The sequence below is a fragment of the Narcine bancroftii genome, chromosome 1, assembly GCF_036971445.1.
Source record: "Narcine bancroftii isolate sNarBan1 chromosome 1, sNarBan1.hap1, whole genome shotgun sequence".
Taxonomy (NCBI): Eukaryota; Metazoa; Chordata; class Chondrichthyes; order Torpediniformes; family Narcinidae; genus Narcine; species Narcine bancroftii.
In genome coordinates this window covers 264,614,677-264,642,583 of record NC_091469.1, presented here as the reverse complement: position 1 = coordinate 264,642,583, position 27,907 = coordinate 264,614,677, and the positions used below count along the sequence as shown (strand labels likewise).

General features: G+C 38.7%; 1 long non-coding RNA gene across 1 annotated transcript in view; it reads right to left on the bottom strand.

Annotated features, from left to right (window-relative positions):
• Window positions 1-21,622, bottom strand: part of LOC138751400 (uncharacterized) — a 100,155-nt gene extending 78,533 nt beyond the window's left edge. Inside the window, exon 1 of the long non-coding RNA XR_011349900.1 lies at window positions 21,577-21,622. This is a non-coding gene — a long non-coding RNA (uncharacterized lncRNA). The remainder of the gene's footprint in view (window positions 1-21,576) is intronic.
• Window positions 21,623-27,907: the final 6,285 nt, after the last annotated feature.

Below are 27,907 nucleotides of genomic sequence, written 5' to 3'. Positions count from 1 at the left end.
AACCAATCTTAAAGAGTTTTTCAAGGAGGTTACCAGGAAAGTTGACAAAGGAAAAGCTGTGGATGTTGTCTACATGGACTTTAGTAAGGCATTTGACAAGGTCCTGCATTGGAGGTTCATAAGGAAAGTTCAGACATTGGGTATTCATAGTGAAATAGTGAACTGGATTCGACAATGGCTGGATGGGAGAAGTCAGAGAGTAGTGGTGGATGACTGCTTCTCAGATAGGACGCCTGTGACTAGTGATGTGCCTCAGGGATCGGTGTTGGGACCATTGTTGTTTGTCATGAGTATCAATGATCTGGATGATAATGTGGTAAATTGGATCAGAAAGTTTGCAGATGACACTAAGATTGGAGGTGATGTGGACAGTGAAGAAGGTTTTCAAACTTTGCAGAGGGATCTGGACTAACTGGAAAAGTGAGCTTGAAAATGGCAGATTGAATTTCAGACAAGTGTGAGGTGTTGCATTTTGGAAGGGCAAACCAAGAAAGAACATACACGGTGAATGGTAGGGCACTGAGGAGTGCAGTAGAACAGAAGGACCTGGGAATACAGATACATAAATTCCTGAAAGTGGTGTCACAGGAGGATAGGACTGTAAAGAGAGTTTTTGGCACAATGGCCTTTATAAATCAAACTATTGAGTACAAAAGTCGGGATGTTATGTTAAAAGTTGTATAATACATTGGTGAGCCCAAATTTGGAGTATTGTGTGCAGTTTTGGTCACCTAACTACAGGAAAGATAACAAAAAAATAGAAAGAGTACAGAGAAGAATTATTAGGATGTTTTCCCAGACTTCAGGAACTGAGTTACAAGGAAAAGTTAAACAGATTAGGATTTTATTCCCTGGAGAAGAATGAGGGCAGATTTGATAGAGATATTTAAAATTATGAGAGGATAGTCAAAGTAAATGAGGATAGGTGAGATTCAAACCAGGACATGGTTAAGAGTGAAAGGGGAAAAGTTTGGGGGGAACATGAGGGAGAACTTCTTCACACAGAGAGTGAAAAACAAGCTGCCAGTTGTAGTGGTGAATACAGACTCAATGTTAACATTTAAGAAGAATTTGGACAGATACATGGATGGAAGAGGTATGGGGGGCTATGGACTGGGTGCAGGTCTGTGGGACTAGGCAAAAAAAAAGGTTCAGCACAGACTAAAAGAGCTGAAGAGGCCTGCTTCTGTGCTGTAGTGTTCTATGGTTCTAATTCCATTTTGTGGCCATTGGCAGTGTAAATATAACTGGAGTATCAGGTGTTGTTGAGAACAGCATTTTTTTCCTCATTTGGGTCACAAGAATGAATGGCCACCTCAGCAGGGCATGCAGGACTAAACTAGTGGTTCTCAACCTTTTTTCCCCCACTCACACACCACCTTCAGTAATCCCTTAATAACCACAGAGTACCTATGGAATCCTATGCCATAGGTGCTCTGTGGTTAGTAAGGTGGCATGTGAGTGGAAAAAAAAAGGTCGAGAACCACAGGACTTAACTGGCCATGCACTGTGAAACTGCAGTGGAGTACAGTGATAAGTAGTCACCCATCCTTCATGAATTGGATTTGATTTACAACAAAAAAAAACATGACTTTATACACATAAAGCAAGTTCAGGTTGCTCAGAAGTCAAACAATCTTGAAATGAAGCTCAATTCAAGGTCACTGGACAGAAGTCGCGGGATGGAAAGTAAATGTCTTTAGCAACTAAGTCTTTCCGTCGCAGTAAACCTGGCAAATTTTTCCTGTTAGGAGCTTTATATATTTTTTTTCTTTAAAAGCACACTTTCTTCTGTGAAACAAAATTATCTCCCACAAGAAAAACATATCAAAGTGTGAGATGTGTTGTTTTCCCAGGGCACCGGTGATTGAGATTACGCGTATTCATGAGCAGAGATCAGCAAGTTTGTGCTTCCATCAAATATTTATTTTTCATTTTAGTGGGTTGTATTTTGTTTGTGAACCATTCTGAAGTGATCATTAGTTTGTTCAGTAATTCCATCCTCTCTTAAATATGATGTATCCATTAAGAGCCTTCTCTACAGCACATCAAACCATTCAACTGTATAATGTACGCATCAATGATAATGTGGCAATTTGTATTTGAAGATAAGCATTTTTTGCATCTCTAATTATCTAACAAAACCTTCCCAACTCAGCAATACAGGCATGCCTTCGTTTTTAGTTTTGCATTAGCAGTGAGACAATAATTTATCTGCCTACTCTTTAGGAACTGGTTGTACTTAATTAAAACATGGAAAATGTGAAGCATTAGCTGGGTGGTTGCTGGTGCAGGATATCGGAGCTTGTTGTCCACTTCAGTAGTTCTAATGTTACTCAGCTAGTTTGCTGTGAAGTGGTGTTCACTTTCTATTGCTTTATCAGTTAATCTAAATCACAAACACCAAGTAAATAGCACTAATGTTGAGTCTAAAGCTCCAATTATGATATGGTAAATGAATGAGATATATCTTGCAGCATCTCTGATGTTTAAGAATCCTCATATCAACAGAAAACAGGCTGTATTTTAATCTAATCTACTCTGAGTGATTGATCCAGGTTAGGGACACATGGCCATGTTAAAAGCAGTTGAATTGTAGGCTCCATTTCAGACCAAGCCTCAGATCTTCCACTCTAGCTGCAGATGTGTGAAGTGGGCCATGGTGAAAGGTGCAGTGGGCTCATTTAAATTCAGAGCTCAAATTAAAGGGATGGTTCTAATTTTACTCCTTCAGATCTGCTGTGAAATCTGTGTAGCAGCAGTTAACATCACGTCAGGCTCCCAATTGCTCGGTGATAGCCCAATTTAAATTTGTTAATAACGAATATCTTCCTCTCCCCTGGAGGAAAGGGTCAGTGGAAACAAAAGCAGATTGTTAAATATTAAAAAAAATATCATTTCATCTGTTTTCGTTTACAGCGTTTGTCCACAAGATGTGAACATTGCTGGTAATCCTGGCGTTTATTTCCCATTCTTAAGAAATGAGGTTCAGATAATCCCTAAGGTTGTTCCAAGTATACTGCACTAGCTGGTAAGGATGACCCTGAAAGTTATTAGTGATCAAGATGAGTTTATTTTCACTCTGTATTCAGTTTTTCTTTGTTTTTGTTGATTTCAGATTTGATTTTAAAAATGTAAATAAAATATTCAAAAAAAAATGGGTTTAAAATAAAAAGATAGTTTTACCGTAATATATAGTGAAATTAATTAAATTTAATTTCCTGGGAGAGTGGAGATGCAGCATTGGTCCGAAGGGTTCAACCACCTCGTCCTAATGTCAGCGCCTCTGTACAGGCTACCTATCTCGGCTGCACCATTTCATCGGATGCAAGGATCGACAACGAGATAGACAACAGACTCGCCAAGGCAAATAGCGCCTTTGGAAGACTACACAAAAGAATCTGGAAAAACAACCAACTGAAAAACCTCACAAAGATTAGTGTATACAGAGCCGTTGTCATACCCACACTCCTGTTCGGCTCCGAATCATGGGTCCTCTACCGGCATCACCTACGGCTCCTAGAACGCTTCCACCAGCGTTGTCTCCGCTCCATCCTCAACATTCATTGGAGCGACTTCATCCCTAACATCGAAGTACTCGAGATGGCAGAGGCCGACAGCATCGAATCCACACTGCTGAAGATCCAGCTGCGCTGGGTGGGTCACGTCTCCAGAATGGAGGACCATCGCCTTCCCAAGATCGTGTTATATGGCGAGCTCTCCACTGGCCACAGTGACAGAGGTGCACCAGAGAAGAGGTGCAAGGACTGCCTAAAGAAATCTCTTGGTGCCTGCCACATTGACCACCGCCAGTGGGCGGATATCGCCTCAAACCGTGCATCTTGGCGACTCACAGTTCGGCGGGCAGCAACCTCCTTTGAAGAAGACCGCAGAGCCCACCTCACTGACAAAAGACAAAGGAGGAAAAACCCAACACCCAACCCCAACCCACCAATTTTCCCTTGCAACCACTGCAACTGTGTCTGCCTGTCCCACATCGGACTTGTCAGCCACAAACGAGCCTGCAGCTGACGTGGACATTTACCCCTCCATAAATCTTCGTCTGCGAATCCAAGCCAAAGAGAAAGGAGCCGACGGTGCTTTTAAATAAAATCCTGCAAATTAAAAAAAAAACAAAATTTAGACATACAGCACGGTGACAGGCCATTTCGGCCCACGAGTCCGGCTGCCCAATTTACACCCAATTAATCTACACCTCTGGTATGTTTCAAATCGTGAGAGGGAACAAGGGCCTCTGGGGAAAACTGATGCAGACATGGGGTGAACGTACAAACTCCTTACGGACTAAGCAGGATTTGAACCCAAGTCCCGATCACTGGTGCTTTATTGTGCTGACCGCTACACCAACCAAGCTGCCCTGGTGCTCTGTGTCCAAGTGTGCTCAAAATGGCGGCACCTATGCTTAGGAGCAGCAATGAGGGACTGCAGATTCAGGGTAGCAGCAGATCATCTCAGGGAAGCCCCCCCACCACCCCATTGAGAAGAAAAGCATGGCAGACTACCCTCCAGAACAGCGATCAAAGTGGCAATCCAGCAAGGGGCCTAGCAGCTAAAGGAGCCACACAGACAGCAGGCAACTTGCAGTTGGACGATCCGCAATGGGTGTTGGCAGCTGAAGATTGGCTCGTGGGAACCAGGTATCAGAACCGGGATTCAAAAGCGTGCTGAGGGCAAGAATGGCTCCTGAAGAGCCTCAGGCTTTGAAAGTTTGCTGATCATGTCAGAGGTTTGGATCTGGAGCCTGTGCGGCTGCGGGAGAATCCACGGACACTCTGTGACTTGAACGGACTGTTTTTTGCTTTTCTTTCTCCTATTGTTAGGGGCTCATGGCGACTCTTTGTTTGCCTTATGGTAGACAAAAGTGTGGGCCTGATCCCGAATTGTTGGCAATGTATCTTTGCTTTTTATGGAAGCTGAAAAAACCTGCTGAGTTCCTCCAGCATTTTGGTTTGATTCTACAAAAAAATTATTGTTTGTACATAATTCACATTTTGTGCCAAGTTGTTCAATTGTCTTGCTGTAACATCCTGAATTAAATAGTGCTTTATTTATACACTATTCTATTTCGGCTCAGAGTTGAATGCTGCATTATTTTCTGAGAAATACTTCTCATGAACAGTTTATGAAGTTCTCATATTATACGTTACACTCAGCCCCCTGTGCTCAGTGACCTGCCTAATCTTCTTGCAACTGTAAATAGTACTTTTGCAAATGAACCCATTAAGTAGTTAAGCCAGATAAGAAACAGGTTTATAGCTGATACACACTGCAAAAGCAGTTTTAATCTCTGTGAACAGGTGGGTTTGGGACAAGAGACTCTAGAGGCTAAGGATGTTAAAAGTGATGCCACATATCTGTATTAAAGTGGCTTTAACAAGCAAATTGCACAGAATTTCACCCCCAATCCAAGGGAGGCACAAGTTAAAGTTCAGCTCTATCAATGAAGTGTGGTGTGTTTCAAAGCAAAATTGTATTGTCCATGCATTTGACGCTGATCTCAAATTTGAAATACAGAAAATATCAGGAAGAAGGTGCTGCATAGCAGTGGGCCCCATATCACTTTATAAAGAGTGGGTCAGATTATGCAAATATTTCTTAAATTCAAATTGAAATACAGTAAATCAACCTGCAGCTTGAAGAAACCGCAAAAGAAATTGCAGAAAATAAGTAGGTACAAAATATGTAAGTTTAAAATTGATGTGTCTTGCCATTAGTTTGCCAATCACGCAATCTCAAGGAACTGGAAAATTCATTTATCCGGCATCTACCAATCCCCATAGATGCTGGATACCAGGGTTTTACTGTATTTCTTTTTTTTCCTTCTTGAATCATTCTCTTCTGTTTTACTCCGAAAGTTACTCTGATTGTATAGATTCACAATGGCTGGTTGGCCTTCAGTTTAAAAGACTGGAGACAGTCTTTTAAAATTAACACCAAAATAGGAATGAGTTAGAGGGATGAGTGCAAGCATAGGCAAATTGGACCAGCTCAGATGAGAAACTTGGTCAGCATTGACAAGTTGGGCCAAAGAGCCTGTTTCCATGACTATCATTCAACTAAGCAGACACGCTTTATAAATGAGTCTAGATAGTGTTTATTATGTTTATTAGCACTTCCATCCATTTATAACCTTGAGTTTTATCGCATTCATTTGGCCAAATGGCTTGTCTTTAACTGCCTTTGAACTATTGGGAGAAATTTTCCACTGATTAATCTTGACCTGCACAGAACTTAACAGGAAAATATACTTAAAATATTAAGTATTGCACAAATGTAAATACAAAATATATTCTTTGGCTTGGCTTCGTGGATGAAGATTTATGGAGGGGTAATGTCCACGTCAGCTGCAGGCTCGTTTGTGGCTGACAAGTCCGATGCGGGACAGGCAGACACGGTTGCAGCGTTTGCTAGGGAAAATTGGTTGGTTGGGGTTGGGTGTTGGGTTTTTCCTCCTTTGTCTTTTGTCAGTGAGGTGGGCTCTGCGATCTTCTTCAAAGGAGGTTGCTGCCCGCTGAACTGTGAGGCGCCAAGATGCACGGTTTGAGGCAAGATCAGCCCACTGGCGGTGGTCAATGTGGCAGGCACCAAGAGATTTCTTTAGGCAGTCCTTGTACCTCTTCTTTGGTGCACCTCTGTCTTGGTGGCCAGTGGACAGCTCGCCATATAACACAATCTTGGGAAGACGATGGTCTTCCATTCTGGAGACGTGACCTACCCAGCGCAGTTGGATCATGTAAAAACAGCATATTTTATGTAGCAAAGACAAAGATACATAACCAACATTTCAGACTTGAGCTCTTCATCAAGGTATGGACAAAATGTGGGGAGGTGCCTGATCAAAATGGTAGGGGGGAGGAGTAGGGGGAGGAGTAGGGGGAGGAGTAGGGGGAGGAGTACAGTCCCAAAGGCAGAAGGTAATGAGTGGATAAGTCACACCAGCAAGCAGGGGGAGGAGGGATGGCTCTGTGAATGGAGAGGAAAGGGGGTGGAGAGGTGGAGGAAAGAAGACAGAGGGAAAGGGAAGAGAGGGAGAACAGAGAGTAGGCTAGCAGAAATTGAAGAAGTCGGTGTTAATGCTATTTGGTTGGAGAGTACCCAGACAGAAAACCAAATATTATTCCTCCAATTTACAGGTGGTCTTGGTGGGATAGTACATGGGGCCATGAACAGACATGACAGCATGGGAGTGGGGCTGAAGTGAATGGCCACAGGGAGATCCCTGTTACTGATGGAGACAGAGCAAAGGCGCTCAGCAAAGCAATCTCCCAGTTTGCATCTAGTCTCTCCAATGTAGAGAAGGCCACAAAAGGAGCATCGGATGTAGTAAATAACTCCCTTTGATACACAAGTAAAATGTTGCTTCACTTGAAAGGACTGTTTGGAGCCCCGAATAGTGGAGAGGGAGGTGTGGGAAAAAGTCAGGCACTTCCTGCTGCCACAGGGGAAGGTGCAGTGGCATCGATTGGTGGGGAGCAATGAGTGGACAAGGGAGTCACAGAGGGAACGATTCCTAAGGAAGGAAGAAAAGGGAGGAGAAGGGAAGAAACGTCAGTGGTGGAGTCCTGTTGTAGGTGGCAGAAATTAGGAGGATAATGTGTTGGATGCAGAGGCTGGTGGGGTTGTAGGTAAGGTCAAGGGGAATTCTGTGTTTTTTACGTCTGGGGGCAGAGAGAGCCAGGAAAGGTGAGTGGGGAAATGGAGGAGATGTGGGGAAGGGGGTGAGTTGATGGTGGTGGAGGGGAAGCCACGTTGGTGGAAGAAGGCAGACATTTCAAATGACGTGGACTGGAAGACCTCATCTTGGGAACAGATGCGGCAGAGACGGAAAGATTGCAAGAAGCAAATAGAATCCTTGCAGGGAACTGGGAATGAAAAAGTGTAGTCAAGGTTTTTTTGTGGGAGTTGGTGGGTTTGTAAAATATGTCAGTGGAAAGCTTGTCTCCCAAGATGGAGACAGAGAGATCAAGAAAAGGGATAGTGCTGCCAGAGAAGGACTAGGTGAATTTGAGATCAGGGTGGAAGATGGCAGTGAAGTGAATGGCCAGCTGAGTTTTTACTTCAACCACGGTATCTCCATTCTTCCATTGTTTACTGCATATATTAATGGATGCTCGTATAGATACAGGAACAATTTCCATCCAATATTTCTTCGTACCAGCCATTGCAGAGATGGCAAGATAGATTGGGAACATCTCCATTTTATAAAGGTATCTTGCCGTTTTCACCTGCCTTAACATACAAGCCCATGGAACCATCACTCATTAAAAGATAAACCGTCACAATGGTACAATTTACCTACTAAATCATACTTCCCATTCATTCCTTGCACACTTTGAATTCATTCAGTTCCTAGCATCAACATTCTCCTGATTTCCTTAATTAAGCTCATTACACGGCACAATTATTACTTGCTTGTTTTGATCTATTAAAATTCTAGCTCTAATTTAACACTGCATTTGGCTGTTACTTTATTAGCCATCTGAAGTTCATGCATATGTACAGATTCTTTAATTTGTTTTTGCTGCACAAGACAGCTGCAGTTTGATGGCAAATTGCCCTGAGTTTTACTTCTTTTCTCGTCTCTCAGAATTATAGTTTGAAGTAAATAGCTGAATAGAAGCAGTTAGTTTTTTTCTATTAAACTGCAGTATCATTTATCTATCCACTGCCTGTTAAAAGCTTTTTATCAGCTGTATTATCTTGTTACTGTAAATTGTTTTCTGTCTATGCACAATGGTTGTAGAATAATCATTTGAATTCAGTTGAAAGGTGGGGGGAGAAGATGCAACAAAACTTGAAAGCAAAGTTTTAATAACTATAATCAGGCAACACCATGAGAAAATGTTGTTTAACCATTATAATTAAATGTCATTGAAATAAGTTACTTCAACCGATTCCCAAAACCTTGAAACATGCAACCGCACAATGTCCCAGAGCCAGAGAACTCACAACAGGTTGTCTAAAAGCTATTTTGAATGTAGTCCATTTACAAAAGGCTTTTGCAGTTGCCATTGATGGAGGTCACCCAGTAACTGAGCAATGGCTAGGAGGTTCCTTATTTCACTGGTGACATCTCATTAAAGGTGAGAAAGCCACCCGAGTGTGAAATATAGTTGCTGCAAAACACTTAACTGTGAATGCAGCAGATCAATGTCGACCAAAGTTATCCAAATTTGAGGCCCTTTGAGAAAGGTTTGATGTGCAGTGGCTGGACTGGCCAGATAGTTAACGGTCACTCTTCATGATCTGGACACCAGATTTCTTTCTCTGCCTTTCACTGACTGGAAAAATCAATCATTCAGCTTTTGAAAACTAGTACAGCTGCCAGCATCCCTCTTTCTTCAAAATCAACTAAATTTTGATCCTCTTATTGCTCTTTCCTGGATTCCTGGATCTGCACGTGTTCAGCAAATAGGGAATGTCAAGTATGAATCCACTTTTTGCCACGTTGTTAGAAGTCACATTTTGTTTTGGAGATGTAATGAAAAGAAAGGTATGGAGCACTCTTCACTGCTGCAGGATTGTTGAAAGTATTTAACGGTGAAAGGAATGCATTTTGATAAGTTGTGACTTTATTAATGTCACCCATTTGTGCAAAGAGGAGACCGCAAAACTGTAAATCTGCTTTAGTGACGGATTGAGTTGTGATTCGGTATAACTGCCCTGCTTTTCTGGATAATGGCACTATTTCAAGAAAATAAATAGTGGCATTGATCTTTCATACCCACCTGATGGATCAAATAGGACCCAGCTTTAACATCTTATTCAAAAGAAAGGTACTATGAAAATATATGCAATGAAAATCTCCCTAAACCTGATTACTACTAGGGTTCCTCAGGAGCTGCACGATTACCCTGTAGGTAAATGTACACAGTGATTTCCAAAGTTATTTCACCAGAGAACACACAAACAGCATTGATATCAAGAACCACAGGTATTCAACCTGCAGACATATTTGGCCCATTGTATCAATCCATCGACGTAATCAAATTACCAGTCCATACCTGGTATTATATTCTGTGGGTCTTTGTATGTATCCATGAACAACTTTAGCACATTTTTCAAATTATAATTTCGTAATGTGCATGTAAAATTATTTTGTTACTGATCTACTGAACCTTGCAGAACTTATCACAAAACGCAGTCAAGATCAAAACGCAATTAATGCTGATTTCCCCCATTATTTTATTCACTCAAATAATGCTAGACTAAAATTTTCAATACCAGAGTAACTTTTTACTGCAGTGATTTATATACCCTTCCTTTTGTTTAATTAGAATATATGAAATAGGAGGTCAATTTTTTTTAGATGTACATCATAGCTTTCTGTTTTCCAAATGTTGTCACTTAAAATTAGACTAATATCCAGTTGAAGTAATTCCAGTCACAACACCATTTCATCTGACTTCATCATCTCTTCAGCCACAGCTGAACTCTTTATCTTCTTTGCTGTTTCCCTCAGTATACTCTTCCAAAAACAACACACATACAAAGTAGCCACACTCAATTGCAACCCGTAAGACAGAGTAGGGCAAGATGTAAATGCCCAGAGGGATGCACATTACTATGCATTCATTGTACTGAGAGTGAATGCAAGGTTTTGAACAGAAACCTTTTGCTACATCTTCCAAAAGGAATCCTTGAAATTTTGTCATTCTTCCTGTGGATGAAAGTAATGAATTTTTTAATGAACTTCTTCAGTTCACTGAGACATCAGCAACTGGCAGATGCCTCAGAAACCTTATGTGTACACCAATAACCCAATCTCACATCAATCCAGTACTTCACAGGAATGCAGGACTCCTTCCTTGAATTATACCATTTATTTCTTCACATGACCTTGTTGAAACAAGCCCATCAAGCAGACTCGCCCACTAGACTAATCCAGCAGTACAATTAAAAGGCACCCACCAGTCTTCACTTTTAGTGAGAGAGAAGGAAGAAAAATCCATGACACTCCCCAACCTCCTCCATTTTAAAGTTAGATAGTGCCAGGATTGATGCCTGGTCTCTGCCAAGTCATCCTGAATTCAACAATATGAATAAAGCCCGAAAGAATTGTGCTCTCCGGTCTTTGGTTCACCTGCTTCCCATCCCTACTCTGACATTCCCACATCACATAATTCTCACATAAAATAAAATATGGACTTCGTAGATTCAAAATGAATGAGGAATTCCAACCAATGGGCTTACTGCTGTGACTCTTAAGTGTATATTGATGTGTGTATGAAAAGTGTTGGATGATCAATTATATAGTTAAGAGGAAAACTCTGTATTTCAAGTATTTTGCTGCAGAGTCAGACTAATCCCAAATGATCCAACCGAGTGTATGTTAAGTTGTTCCTAGTACAGAAGAGACTTTGTTGCTGCAAACTCGGTTTTTTTGATTACAAGCTTTGGTAAATCCCTGTCATTACGCAGAGCATCATTTGCTCATGTTTGACTGGTGTGGTTTTCATAAATTTTTGTTTCTTTCTAGTCCCTGTTTTTACCTGAATCACTGAATTAATTCTGTCTGATTTGTACTTGAACGTGTTTGTATTTTATATGCTCTGCCTTAAATACAAGGCAAATGGACATAATAAACTGTTGCGAGAAACAAGAATGATCGACGTGATCGAAGCTAATGTTTTTTTTTATTTTTCACACTATAAACCATATTGACCAAGATACATACAGACATTTTTCTTCTTAAATATATACAGTGTCGTTTTCTCCCCCTTTTCCCCCTTCCCTTCCCTCCCTCCCTCACTCCCTTTCCCATTTATTTGAAGTTCAATCTATAAGATACATTAAACCCGTTAAACAATGTTGTCACTTAATAAAAATAAACAAGAAATTTTACTGAGTCAGTTCTTTTCGTTATCTTCTCCTTCTGTCATTTTAGGTGGTGGAAGTAGGATTTCTCTATTGTATTTCATGTATGGCTCCCATATTTGTTCGACTATTGTGATGTTATTTCTTAAATTATATGTTATTTTTTTCTAATGGAATACATTTATTTATTTCTATGTACAATTGTTGTATTCTCAAGTTGTCTTCTAATTTCCAGGTTGACATAATACATTTTTTTGCTACAGTTAGGGCGATCATAACAAATCTTTTTTGTGTTCCATCCAAATCGAGTCCAAATTCTTTATTTCTTATATTACTTAGGAGGAAGATCTCTGGGTTTTTTGGTATATTGCTTTTTGTGATTCCATTTAATATCTGGTTTAGATCTTCCCAAAATCTTTTCACTTTCTCACATGTCCAAATTGCATGAATTGTTGTTCCCGTTTCCTTTTTACAGCGAAAACATCTGTCTGATACTGTTGGGACCCATTTATTTAACTTTTGAGGTGTGATGTATTGCCTGTGTATCCAGTTATATTGTATCATGCCTAACCTCGTGTTTATTGTATTTCTCATAGTTCCGGAGCATAGCTTTTCTCATGTTTCATTCTTTATCTTTATGTTTAGATCTTGTTCCCATTTTTGTTTAGGTTTATCGTTTGTTTCCTCGTTCTCCTTTTCTTGCAGTTTGATGTACATGTTTGTTATAATTTTTTTAATTCTCATTGTGTCTGTAATCACATATTCAAAATTGCTTCCTTCTGGTAACCTCAGACTGTTTCCCAATTTGTTCTTCAAGTAGGTTTTCAGTTGGTGGTATGCAAACATTGTATCGTGAGTTATATTATATTTATCCTTCATTTATTCAAAGGATAATCATTTATTTCCCGAAAAACAATTTTCTATTCTTTTGATCCCTTTTCTCTCCCATTCTCTGAAGGAAAGGTTATCTATTGTGAAAGGGATTAGGTGATTTTGCATCAATATTAATTTTGGTAGTTGGTAATTTGTTTTATTCCTTTCTACGTGAATCTTCTTCAAAATGCTGAGCAGATGGTGCAATACCGGTAAATTCCTACGTTGCACCAATTTTTCATCCCATTTATATAGTATATGTTCAGGTATCTTCTCCCCTATTTTATCTGGTTCTAATCTGGTCCAATCTGGTTTTTCCCTTGTTTGATAAAAATCTGATAGGTATCTTAATTGTACGGCTCTAATAATTCTTAAAATTTGGTAGTTGTAAGCCTCCTTGTTTGTACCATTCTGTTAATTTATCTAGTGCTATCCTTGGTTTCCCCCCTTTCCGTAAGAATTTCCTTATTATTTTCTTTAGCTCCTTGAAGAATTTCTCTGTTAGGTGAATTAGTAATGACTGAAATAGGTATTGTATCCTTGGGAAGATGTTCATTTTAATACAGTTTATCCTTCCTATCAGTGTTAGTGGTAAGTCTTTCCAATGCTCTAAGTCGTCTTGTAATTTTTTCATTAATGGAAGATAATTTAGTTTATATAGATGGCCGAGATTTTTATTTAGTTGTATACCTAGGTATCGCATTGCTTGTGTTTGCCATCTAAAGGGTGATTCTTTCTTAAACTTTGTGAAATCCGCATTATTCATTGGCATTGCTTCACTTTTATTTGCGTTGATCTTGTACCCCGATACTTCTCCATATTCCTTCAATTTCCTATGTAATTCTTTTATTGATATTTCTGGTTCTGTTAAGTATATTATAATGTCATCTGCAAATAGACTGATTTTATATTCCTTGTCTTTTATTTTTATCCCTCTTATTTTATTTTCTGGTTCTATAGCTAACGCGAAGAGTGAGGGAGATAGTGGACATCCCTGCCTTGTTGATCTGCTTAAGTTAAATTGTTTTGATATATATCCATTTACTGTCACTTTCGCCAATGGCCCCTTATATAATGCTTTAATCCAATTAATATATTTCTCTGGTAGGCTGAATTTTTGTAGTACTTTGAATAAATAATTCCATTCTACTCTGTCAAAGGCCTTCTCTGCGTCTAAAGCAACTGTTACTGTTGGAGTTTTATTTCCTTCTACTGCATGAATTAAGTTAATAAATTTACAGATATTGTCCGTTGTTCGTCTTTTTTTAATAAATCCAGTTTGGTCTAGTTTTACTATTTTTGGTACATAGTCGGCCAGTCTGTTTGCTAATAGTTTAGCTATTATCTTATAATCTGTATTAAGTAGAGATATTGGTCTATATGATGCTGGTGCTAGTGGATCTTTCCCTGTCTTTGGTATTACTGTAATTATTGCTGTTTTGCATGAATCTGGTATGTTTTGTGTTTTTTCAATCTGGTTGATTACTTCCAGGAGGGGAGGAATTAATAAGTCTTTAAATGTTTTATAGAATTCTATTGGGAGTCCATCCTCTCCTGGTGTTTTATTGTTCGGTAGTTTTTTTAATATCTCCTGTAATTCTTCTATTTCAAATTGTTTTATTAATTTATTTTGCTCCTCTGTTTGTAATTTCGGTAGTTCAATTTTAGCTAGAAATTCATCTATTTTGTATTCTTTCCCTTCGTTTTCAGTTTGATATAGTTGTTCGCAGAATTCCCTGAAGTTTTCATTGATCTCCGTTGGATTATATGTAATTTGTTTATCCTTTTTCCTTAATGCCAATACCATTCTTTTAGTTTGTTCTGTCTTAAGCTGCCACGTTAGAATTTTGTGCGTTTTTTCTCCTAGCTCATAATATTTCTGTTTTGTCTTCATTATGTTCTTCTCCACCTTATATGTTTGTAGTGTTTCATATTTTATTTTTTTGTCTGCCAATTCTCTTCTTTTAGTTGTATCTTCCTTTATTGCTAATTCTTTTTCTGTATTTGTTATTTCCCTTTCCAACTGTTCTGTTTCCCAATTGTAGTCTTTCTTCATCTTAGTTAAATAACTTATTATTTGCCCTCTGATGAATGCTTTCATTGTGTATAAACTTATCTTTCACTGATTCCATATTTATTTCAAAGTACATTTTAATTTGTCGTTCAATGAATTCTCTAAAATCCTGTCTTTTAAGTAGCATGGAGTTTAATCTCCATCTATACATTCTTGGTGGGATGTCCTCTAGCTCTATTGCCAATAACAGGGGTGAGTGATCCGACAATAGTCTAGCTTTATATTCCGTTTTCCTAACTCTCCCTTGAATGTGGGCTGATAACAAATGTTGACGTATATATTGACCCCTGTTGATGAAAGTGGTAAAGGAAAGATGGAAAGAAGTTGGAACTTAGGCAGGTGAGCAAAGTGATTGAATAGCAGAACAGACTCAGAGGATCACACACTCTCCTTTCTATTTAAGTTACCCATCACACTCAGGTCCATCCCAGCAGTTCTGGGCTTCAATTGTAACTGTTTCACATTAATTACACAAAACTCAAATTGCAGTTTTTTATTGATAGCTTGGTTAAAAAAAGAAACTCCACAAAGGGCTACAATACTGGGTCAGATCTTCAAGCTAGAATCTGTCTGGTACATTAACCCAAAACTTGACTATTTGTATGCGCAGGTAGAAATGCAACCTAAGGCAGAGTGTAGCCCTGGAGCAGCACCAGTGTGTCAGAGATCACTTTCTACAGGTTTTCATGACTGACCTATCTATTGGAGTTATTGGAAGAAGTAACATCGTTTGAATTAAGAGGTCCAGGAGGATGCACTATTTTTAAATTTTCAGAAGGTGATCTTAGAAAATAAAAGATCCTGGTGTCGATCAGGAAGTAACAAATTGGCTTGTATGAGAATAAAAGGATTTAAAAAAAGGAGCGAGCAAGATATAAGTGACAGACCACAGGAAATGAGGCCGGGACCTCATGTTTTAACAATTTACAATAAATTGTTTGATGAAGTCCCTGGTTGCTAAATTTTCCCAAGACTCAAAGTTAGATAGGGAAGTTAAGTTGCAAGGGGGGGGGGGGGCGGGGAAAGGAGGGTAAAAATGAATATAGATAGGTTGAGAGAGTGATTAAAGAGTTGGGAAATGGAGAATGAAACATGAAAATGTGAATGGATGAAAAACTGTGGGGGGGGGGGAAGCTTATTATGTAAATTGTGAGAGTTTCCAGACTTCAGAGATGCAGAGAGATTTGAGGATCTAGTGTATGATTCACAAAAGGCTAGCAGGTAAATACATCAAGTAATTAGGAAAGCTAACAGAATGATATTGCTTATTGCTAAGGGAAATGAATACAAACGTTGGAAGGTTATGCTTCAATTATATAGGGCTTTTGTGAAATCACATCTGGACCACTGTGTACACTATTGGACGCAAGTTAATACATTGGAAGCAGTTCAGAGAAGATTTACTGGACTAATATCTAGAAAGGATGTATTGTTTTAAGATAAAAGGATGCAAGACTAGGCACTGTAGATCAAAACAGAAGAGGAATTTGATTCCCAAGGATATAGAGAAGATGTTTAATCTCGTGAGAGTCAATGTTTAAAAATAAAGAGCCCAAAATTTAAGACAGTGGTGAGGCAATTGTTTTTTCTTAGAAGGTCACAAGTCTTTGGAACTATCTTTCTTAAAGTGTTTTGGAGAAGTCTTTGCAAATACCGAAGCAAAGTTAGATGAATACTTGATTTGCGAATGAAAGGTTACAGCAAGTAAACAGAAAAGTGGAGTTGAGGTTTAAATGTGATCTTATTAAGTTTCAAAGGACGTTGAAAGTGTTGGGTGACCAAATCGAACTCCTAACACACGGCTCCTAATCTACACAAGTTAACATTTGTGCATGGATCCTTAAGTGTTTTACTACGACCAACCTGTCATCTACATTGAGGGAATTTTACATCAAAATGGGTGCTTTCGCTTTGTTATGATCTTGTGGCGGTTCTTTCAAAGAAGGCAGAACTATGTGGGATCTGTGGCACTGGTCCTCACTACCTTTCAGCTCATTTTTCTTTTGCCTCTCCTCTTGTCTGTGGATCAGTCTGTAATAATCATACCAACTCTTTCAGAGTTTTTTTTAAATTATCGTTTGAAAGAAGGATGAAAGAAAAAAAAAAGAATTATGACGTAGGAAGGGCTTAGGTTTTTTTTGTTGGAATATCTAGATGGTGCAATATTGAGGGCTGGAGGGCCTGTACTGTGCTGTAGTGTTGTGTTCTATGAAATTTGGTCAATTTAACAGGAAATAGGTAAAACACCTTCTCTTGGCACTTTGAGCAATGTACCAACATTGTCACCTCCTCAGCCTTTATCGGGTTCTACTCCAGGAAGATTGAACCAGTTATAAAGCTCTCCCGTGATGCAGTGATATGTCTAGAAGGTGTACACTTTTAGATTTAGCATACAGCATGGTAACAGGCCATTTCAGCCCATGAGTCCGTGCTGCCCAATTTGTCACAGTCGTGCACTGAACTTCATTGGGAGCAGTGCCGGCCGCCGCTGGGGGGGGGGGGGGGGGGGAATATCGTGCATACACGGGTGTATGCAAGAGAAGGAGAGAGTGCCAGGATCACCCATGTGGCAGTGAGCCAATGAGAAGGTCAGAGGAGTTGAGCTGGGTGGTGTTTGGGGAGGTGAAGAAATGCAGTGTCGTGTCTAGTGAATAATGAAAGAAAGTCAACGTCATGGTGCGCTGAAAGAAATGACTGAGTGTATTCTTTATTTGTTTGTAAGCTGTGGTAAATCAATGCCATTACACACTTAAGTACATTCAGGAATGGTACTGGGCTGGCTTCTGGATATTCGATGGGTGAAAAGACAAGCAATGCTCACTACTTTGCTTTACACATGATAAACAGTCAGTTAGGAGAAAGATAGTCACCAGAAGCCTGAGAGCAGAAGCAATTGCATAGTAAAAGGCTTTCGGTGGAAGAGAGGATTTTATATTCATTGATTAAAAGGAAGAATGAGTAATGAACTCAAAATGAAGTTAACCTTTCAGATACAATGACAATATAGTTAATGAAGAAAAACTAAAAAACATATAATAGTTTCTGAGCATAAAAGAATAAGTATTAATTTCATAGTGATTGGAAATACAATAGGAAATGCATTACATAGAGATGATAATTTCACCACCTTAACAGGTGGTTATTGAACCAACGATATTTCAAGTAGAGGCATTAAAGCAGGACCAATCTTTTTAAATAGAAAATCACAAATAAGAAATCTTTCATTTCTTCTCCTGCCAGGAAACTTCTAGAAATGCAGCTGAGAAAAGAACCAACCTTGATTAATGAGGGTATCAGGTCATAGGAAGAAGGAAGGAGACTAGGGGGTCAACAGAAAAATACATCAGCCAGTTTTGAATGGCAGAACAGTCATGCACCGAATGGCTTAAGTCTTAAGATTTGTAATATCAACATAAGGGTGTACTTTATTTGTGGCTAACCAGTGAAACTGCTTTCAATTTTTAAATGATGTAATTTGTCTTATTTTAAAAGCTAAAGTTCAAAAGAAATTCTGCTGAGAGAGTAATGAATGGTGAAATGGAGAACGCAATGAGAAACAAACTTTGTCTTTCTATAACATATAATTAGAACTTGATTCAAAGATTCTTGTGGGAAGCTGAAGTTAAAAAAAATAGTGGATATTTGTATGATTTGTTATTTTTTATATTTTATTTTGATTTTCATAAACTCACAAAATTCAAACAGTATAATCTTTCAACATTCATACAATATACAGAGTCTGTGTTCATTCCCCTGCCCCCCCACACTTACCCCTACTGAAAAACAATCAATTAAATTGTACAGATACAAATTCCGGTGGGGTCAAAGACCCCTACAGAAACCTAGGAAAAAAAAACAACCAGGAAAACAAAGGCTACAAAAAATTAAAACGAAACTAAAAAAGCACATCACCTTCACCATGTCCCACTTTCTTCGTCACTTCTGTCTCCCTGCAAGGATGGAATGCTATCGTGCCCCTATTTCAAAGGGGAGGGTTAATCAATCTGTGTGCCAATATATTGCAAATAAGGTTGCCAAACTCTGACGAACGTGTCGTGTTTCTTCCTTAGATTGTATGTGATTTTCTCCAGGGGAATGCAACTCTGCATTTCCATATTCTATCAGGTGATATTTAGTTGGGAGTTGGACTTGCGTGAAACTGCTAGACACTTCCTGGCTACCTCCAAGGCAACCTTCACAAACGGAATTTGATCTTTGATCAATCTAAAACTCACGTCCCCAATATCTTCCAGAAGGTACAACTCTGAATCCTAAGAAAAATCCACTTAGGTATTTTTTTTTCAGAATGTCCCCCAGGTATTCCCAGAAGGATCTCACCTTTGTACATAGCCAGGTGGAGTGGACAAAAGTTCCAACCTCAACACCTCATCTAAAGCACATTTCTGAAATTTCAGCCTTTGATTTCTGTAGTCTGCCTTTGTAGATTGACCTCAATCCAATGGTCTACAGCAGCCATACCAGCTAGCCAGGATGCTCTTGATAAAGATCCTGTAGAAAGTCGACAGGAGGGTGGCCAGTAGCCTTGCCCACCTCATTGTTCTCAGGAAGTGCAGTCACTGTTGTGCCTTTCTGACAAGTGAGGAGACATGACCAGGATAGGTCACTACTTAAGTGGACTCCAAGGAACTTGGTGCTCGCTACTCTCTCCACTACAGAATTATTGATGTGCAGTGGAGGTTGGGTGACCCTATTTCTGAATTCCACAATCATCTCTTTTGTATTATCTGCATTGAGACTTAGGTTGTTATTCTTGCACCATAACACAAAATTTCCCACCTCTTCTCTGTAGTACAACTAATTGTTGTTGCTGAAGAGGCTCTGTCATTTGCAAAACTGATGACTCTGTTGGACCTTGCTTTGGTGTGGCAGTCGTATCATAAAACATTATTTGATACCAAGTTTCACTGAGGTTGGCTGTGCTGTAGACCTGGTGGTTGAGAATCAAGAAGTGTGTGGCCAATGAAGCAAGTATAAGATGAAGACAAATGTCTATGGATGCCAAATTTGAAGAGAGTGCTCCACTGTCCTTCCTGGTTAATGGAATCTCAGGTGTTAGTGAGGTTGCTGTGCTCCCTGTATGAAAATAAGGAGCTTTACAAGCACTGAGAAGACTATAAAGACTTCAGAATGAATAATCAGATTAATAACATGCAGCCATGGAGAGCAATTTGAAGGGATGTCTATGAGATAATATATTTCTGCCACTAATTAATGAATGGGAGCATACATTCAATGGAAAGACACCGAGTTTAGATGAGCAGATTTTTACACAGAGTTCTCTGAGAATGCAACTGCGTAAAGCCATAAAAAAAAAAGACTAACAGAATTTCTTGGGTTTCAAAAACAGCAAAGTACACAAGATGAAAGAAATCATGATTAATTTGCACAAAACTAATTCCTCTGGTTTTGGAGTCAGTGAATGGGGCCAATAATTTAATATTGTCTCCCAGGAGAGAGGTCAGGAGAAATTTCATTAACAGAAGACCATTGAAGCATGAAATAATTTGCCAGAGAATGGTTGAGGTGGAGACCATTTCATCTTACAAGAGAAAATGGATAAATATTTGAAGCAGAGGTGAATACAGGCATATGGTGAGAGAAGAAGGCTGTGGGATTAGTCTTGAATTACTACAGTGAGAGCCAGAACAGATATGATGAGTCTGATGGATTTCTTCCACTTGTAAATTTCTATGATACAGTTTAAGCCATTGCACTTATAGAATTAGTGTCTGGAAACAAATAGTAAAATGGCTGAGGGTGACTTTTCATTTTAATATCATTTTTAAAAATTCTTATCTTTAGGATTTTACTTGCGTATGTAATCTAATTACAATGCTTTTAATGTGGGCTACTAGCCATTACTTTTTATGCATGTTTATTAACTTATGTGTAAAAGCTGGAGGTTGCATTGTTGTTATTTAGTAAATGGGAATAGAGCCCATGCTGCTGTAGTGGAGAAATCAAAGTCTATTGGAAAATATGAGTAGTGAAGTTAATAATCGCTAAGGGAATAACTAATTGCAAAACATATAGCTGAACAGAATCAGACAAGTCCACTTGAGAGCACAAAAATCACCTCCATATTTGTTCCTTCAGAGTAGCACAATAAACTAAAAAGTTCATAAATAATGATGCTAAGAATTCTGAGTTTGTGCTCCATGTTCCTCAAATTTGCCTTCTCTGGTTCCAAAGGCCAATCTTGTTATAGCTAAGACGATCAACTACAGACCAGCAACAGGACGATCAGCAACAAAATCAAATGATATGGATGGGCCAGAATATTCTCCACCCACAAACCACCTATGGACATCCTTGCACCCAACTTCATCATCTGACAACGCTGTTAGCTCTTCTAAATGATATTCAGAAATATTTATAACATGCTATAACAATTATAAAATAAAATAAAAGTCATGGCCTCAAAATCATTTAGATCCAGTTAGAACATTTTCAGAGTCTCAGAATGGTACAACACAGAAACAGGCCTTTCTGCCCACCATATCCATGCTGGCTATATATAGCGCAACACTGTTACCACGCCAGTGACCCAGGTTCAAATCCGGCGCTGTCAGTAAGGAATTTCTACGTTCTCCCCGTGTCTGTGTGAGTTTCTTCTGGGTGCTCTGGTTTCCTCCCACCTTCCAAAAACATACGGTGTGATTTTAGGTTAATTGAGGTACTTGGACAGTATAGGAATGAGGGCCAGAAGGGCCTGTTACCATGCTGTGTGTTTAAATTTTTAAAAGATTAATTTAATATATTCCACTTACCTGCATTTGACGCTTTGATGATTCAAGTGCTTGACCAGATGTTCTTCATTACATAAAAGTAAAGCAAATATGAATAATTAAGGTGTATAATCCATTATTCTCACCTTTTGTCCTCATAGCTATGCAATGAACATTAATCTTGCACTTCCTGAATCAGACTTAACCTGGAACAAATCAGAGGTTGGACTAGGGATTCTCAGTGAACTCTGCTCCAGCATTGTCCAACAGCAGAGACATTATCCCTGGCAGAGCTCAAAGTAACTTCATGACACCCACATTTACATGGGAGTCTCAAACCATTTCTACCATTTGCAGTAAGAAATGCCAGTAGATCCGCTGTGACTAGCAAAATTCAGCAAAATATCAGACAATGGATTTTAACATTTCTCTTCTGCTATCCTAATAGTGACATCAAACCTTCATTATTTTTATTGTTAAATATTTTTTTAATTATCAATCCCTGCCATTTCCTATAACATAGTTTTTAACCTTTGTAATTTTGAGAAAAAAAATACAGGAGTTTGCAGGGAAATGCATAATTGCCTCCAAGTTTAACATTCTACTGTGAAAGCAACAATCTCAAACCTTCTGGCTACTCTTCACAATCAGACTCCAAACTTGCAAAAATTCCCCAGCAATAATGCTGGGAAATCTGCCCACAGTTTAGACCTGGCACTGAAATAGCAATGAATGGAGAAGAAGGGCTGCAAGGCAACAAGTGTTAATTTTAAATTACATTGAATTAACATTTTAATTGAAATATTCCTCCCATTTAAAAAAAATACTGTTTTTAAAAATACAGTTTAAAAAGTTGATTTTTACTTGTTTTTGAATGTTTCAGCTCATTAGAGATAGGCAGAAACATTTTGCTTCTGATAGATACTAAATTAGTTGATATGGTTTACCCATTAACAATTTATGTGTCAGCTGGTAGAACCTATTCTGCTTCCATTTCCCCCATAGCAGCAAGAGATTATGCAAAGCCTTGTCACTGCCTTGAGAATTGAGCATTGGGACCTTGGGAGTACACATGGGCAAGAGCAGATCCATAAAAGGTAGGTGGGAAGAACAGGTTACTGGGGAATTTTTTCTGGAATGGGATTGTTCTGCAATCATCTGGGCTGATATGGCCTCTTCCTATATTATAAAGCAATATTACATTTGAAAATATGAATCACCAGTAGGTTAGTAGAAAACATTCATTGGTGACAGGAAATTCTTAGCCAATATGTCATCATGCAATTATAAATAATATGAGTCTTTCTAATTTTTCATCAATACAAGTTATGTGATTTCAGAAGCTAAATAATATTCTGTGTTAGTTGCTCCAAGAGAAGAATACAGCCCTATAAAACATGTTGGGAGTCTGGGGAACTCTATATATAATTTTAAAAATCTAAGTGCCTCCAGAATAAATTATTTCAGCCTGATAGACAGAATTGTAGTTGGTTCCAATATATCAGAAAATGCATTGAATTCCATGGCAGAACACAAAGTACTCAAAACATATTAACCATATAACAATTACAGCGCAGAAACAGGCCAATTTGGCCCTTCTAGTCCGAACTAGAACTTGTGTGCACACCAATGTCCCCATCCCCAGCACACCCACCCAACAAAATGCAAATGGACACTTAGACTTTTTGAGTAGTATACCAAATATAAAATGCAAACCTTAACAGCCAGGTCTCAGCACTTCTCCATGTCAAGTTTAAAATATGAATCTTAGCATAGTCAGTGCTCCCCCAGAGGGGTCTATCCACCCAATCTGACTGCCGTTGGCTTTGTACAAGTTTTAAACGGCCTGTTAAAAGAGCTGACGATGGTTTATTTTAAAATATATGCTAATAAAATTTAAACCTTTACTGGGTAATTTGCATTTAAAATATTGTGAATTAGTATATTAAATGTGTCTAGTTGCATCATTCCACTGGTCATTGCCAGACTTGCTATAGTCTTATACAATGAGTGTTGCTCAAACCTTGCATTCTGGGTGGAAATTCAGGGAGCCTTCTTATACAGTTGTATACTGGCATATACAGTATTTTAAATCTACTGCTTTTAGAAATATAATAATTTGTGAATCTTCACCTGAAAATAAAACAAAAAAGACAATAAAATGATGAACACACACATCAAGTTATGGAAAATCAGCACCTCGCTGGACTTTGTCCATTCAGTGGCTTCACAAATACTCAAGGATAGTTGAGTGATCAACCTCTTTAATGCTGTCAGCTACTACTCAGCTTCGAGATAGGAATGTATAGATCATCAGTAACACAGATATATCCCTGGCATTTTGCCCTTTATTAAAAGTGTTTGCCAAATGTATTTTGTTGTTTATGATAAATCACACATGTCACTTTGAAATGAGATAGCACAGTACATAAACAGTACTGTGTCACTCAAGGTCAGTCAGAATAGTAAAGAGGAGATACACCAGTTCAACATTTCAACACTCCAATCGCAAATGGCCTGATAGCATGAATGCAATAAAGAGGTGCAGATAGTGGAGGTTGGGATAGGGGAAGGGAGAGGGAAAGGAAGAGGTGGTGACAGAAAGGGAATTTTTCAGAAATAAAGGGTTCTAAAGGATTTAATTGCAGAACATCTCTTAAGAGCTTTCAGTAGGTTTCACACCGGACAGGAGCTATTCAGGTGCATTTTTAGGGGTTGTTGGTGTGTGGGGAGAGGGAGCAGTGGTGTAGAGTTAGAGTGAGTGGTGATGGGGGGAGAGGGAGCAGGGGTGTGGGGGACAGGGAGCAGGAGTGTGGGGGACAGAGAGCAGGGGTGTGGTGGACAGAGAGCAACAATGGTGGGGAGGGAGCGGTGGTGTAGGGGAAAGGGGGCGGTGTGTAGGGGAGAGGGGGTGGTGGTGTAGGGGAGAGGGAATGCTGGTGTGAGGAGGGAGCGGTGGTATCAGAGAAAAGGAACGGTGGCGTCGGGGAGAGGGTGCAGGGGTGTAGGGGAAAGGGTGTTGTGGAATGGACATATCCAGGGATATGATTCCAATGTTTAGTGTCCTGTGTAGTTTCTGGATCATTGGAGCCAACTAGAATTCTCTCATTCAAGCCCGAATAATTTGCTCTGGTGAGTTTCAATTTTCAAATTAAAAAATAAATAGATGAGTACTGGAACCTTTGCTGAGTGTGGTAAATGTAAATGATTTGGAGAAAAGTATTGGTCAGCTGATGAGTAAGTTTGCAGGTGGCCTAAAAATTGGAGAGATGTGAATAGCGTGAAAGGTTGTCAAAGAATGCATCAGGATATAGATCAGCTGGAAATATGGGTAGAAAATTGCTCATAAAATTTAATCCAGACTAGTGTAAGCAGCGACTCTTTGGGAAGACAAGTCATCTTTATTTATCGTTCATACCATGCTCACACGGTAAAGATGAGATAGCGCTTCTCTAGGACCACAGAGCATATATACATAAATATCAAATATAAAAGTGTACTGTAAATGCAGGGCACTTTTGATCATTGAGTTATTGAGGGATCTTGGGGTCGAAGTCTATAGCTCTCTGAAGATAGAGTATTACCATAAAAGGTTTATGGTCTGCATCATTTTATTGGTCAGGCATTGAGGACAATAATTGAGAGATCATTTTGCAGCTGTATAAAAATCATCAATTAGGCCACATTTAGAGATTTATGTGCAGTTTTGGGTAGCACATTACAGGAAGGATGTGAGGGCTTTTCAGAGGGTGAAGAAAAGAGGTTTACTAGGAGGTTGCCTGGAACAGAGGGGAACTACAAGGAGAGGTTAGCCAAACAGAGACTGCTTTCTCTGCATCATCAGAGGTTGATGGGGTGACCTGAATGAAGTACATAAAATAACGAGTGGAATAGATCAGCGGCAGAGTCTTTTCCAGGGAGGAAATGTCAAATATTAGAAGGCCTAGATTTAAGGTGAGAGGGCAAAAGTTTAATTTGTGAGACAAATTTTTGTTGCATAGAGTGGTAGGTGCTTGGAGAGGTGTGGAGGCAGATATCATAGCAGAATTCGAGGCACCTAGACAGGCACTTGAACAGGCAGGAGATGGAGGGATATAAATCATGGACAGACAAATGGGATTAGTTTAATTACCATAATTGTCGGCATGCACTTGGTGGTCTGAAAGGCTTGATACTGCACTGTACAGTTGTCCACACTGTGTGAGTGCAGATGAGTAAATTGGAAGAGCATTGGTCAGACATTTGGAGTGAGAAAAGTTTGCAAGAACAGTCGATAATCATGTAGAACCATTGGAGAAACTATCCCTTCAAACTTGATAAATAAAGAACCAACATAATTGCTGTGAATAACCCATTAATACAGTCACTCAGGGAGCAACCAGGAAGTAGGGATATTTAGACTGCTGAAAAATTTTCTTTGTAGGGGCAGGAAAAGGAACTGCTCTTCTTGACCTCACCTGGAAATTCAAGGACTTCTTGCCATATATCCCTGGACCCCTACATTAGCTACAAGAAGCTAGTGCTGGTCAATCTTCTCAGTGGCCTTTCTGTACCACTCACTCACAATTGATGACCTGTACAGACAGCTTTTGAACAAGGCCAGTGAATGACAGGGTAGAATGGAATTATTTATTCAAAGTATTACACAGGTTCAACCTACTAGAGAAATATATTAATTGGATTAAAACATTATATAAGGGTCCAATGGCGAAGGTGACAGTAAATGGATATATATCGAACCAATTTAAATTAAGCAGGTCAACTAGGCAGGGATATCCACTATCTCCCTCACTTTTCGCTTGAAATGATAAGAACAGAAAATAAAATAAAATAAAAGGGATAAAAATAAAAGTGGAATATAAAATCAGTCTATTTGCAGATGACATCATAGTATGCTTAACAGAACCATAGTTATCAATAAAAGAATTACATAAAAAATTGAAGGAATATGGAGAAATATTGCAGTACAAGATCAACGCAAATAAAAGTGAAGCGATGCCAATGAATAATGCGGATTTCACAAAGTTTAAAAAAGAATCACCATTTAAATGGCAAACACAAGAAATCCGATACCTAGGTATTAGACTAGATAATAATCTAGGCCATCTATACAAATTAAATTATCAGTCATTAATAAAGAAATTACAAGATGACTTAGAACATTGGAAAGATTTACCATTGACACTGATAGGAAGGGTAAATTGCATTAAAATGAATATCTTCTCAAGGATACAATACCTATTTCAATCGTTACCAATTCCCTTAACAGAGAAATTCTTCAATGAGCTAAAGAAAATAATATGGAAATTCTTATGGAAAGGGGGGAAACCGAGGATAGTGCTAGATAAATTAACAGAATGGTAAAAACAAGGGGTTTGCAGCTACCAAACTTTAAGAATTATTATAGAGCAGCACAATTAAGATATCTATCAGATTTTTATCAAACAAGATAAAAACAAGATTGGACCAGGATAGAACTAGATAAAATAGGGGAGAAGGTACCAGAACATATACTTTATAAGTGGGATGAAAAACTGGTGCAACATAGAAGTTCACCAGTACTGCACCATCTGCTCAACATTTGGAAGAAGATTCACGTAGAAAGGAAAAAAACAAATTACCAACTACCAAAATTATTATTGACACAAAATCAACCAATCCCTTTCACAATAGATAACCTTTCCTTTAGAGAATGGGAGAGAAAAGGGAATAAAAGAATAGGAAATTGTTTTTTGAGAAATAATTTATTATCATTTGAACAAATGAAGTACAAATATGGAATAACTCATGGTACAATGTTTGCATACAACCAACTGAAAACTACTTAAAGGACAAATTGGGAAGCAAACTGAGGTTACCAGAAGGAAGCAGCTTTGAATATGTGATTACAGACACAATGATAATTAAAAGATTTATAACAAACATGTACATCAAGCTGCGAGAGAAAGAAAATGATGAAATAACCTGTAAACCCAAACAAAAGTGGGAACAAGAACTAAACATAAAGATAAAAAATGACATATGGGTAAAGCTATACTCCAGAACTATGAGAAATACAATAAACATGAGGTTACGCATGATACAATATAATTGGTTACACAGGCTATATATCACGCCCCAAAAGTTAAATAAATGGGACCCAACAGTATCAGATAGATATTTTTGCTGTAAGAAGGAAATGGGAACAACAGTACATGCAATTTGGGCATGTGAGAAAGTGGAAAAGTTTTGGGAAGATCTAAATCAGATATTAAATAAAATCACAAAAAGCAACATACCAAAAAATCCAGAGATCTTTCTTTTAAGTAATATAAGAAATAAAGAACTAGGCCTCAAACTGGAAGCACAAAAAAGATTTATTATGATAGCCTTA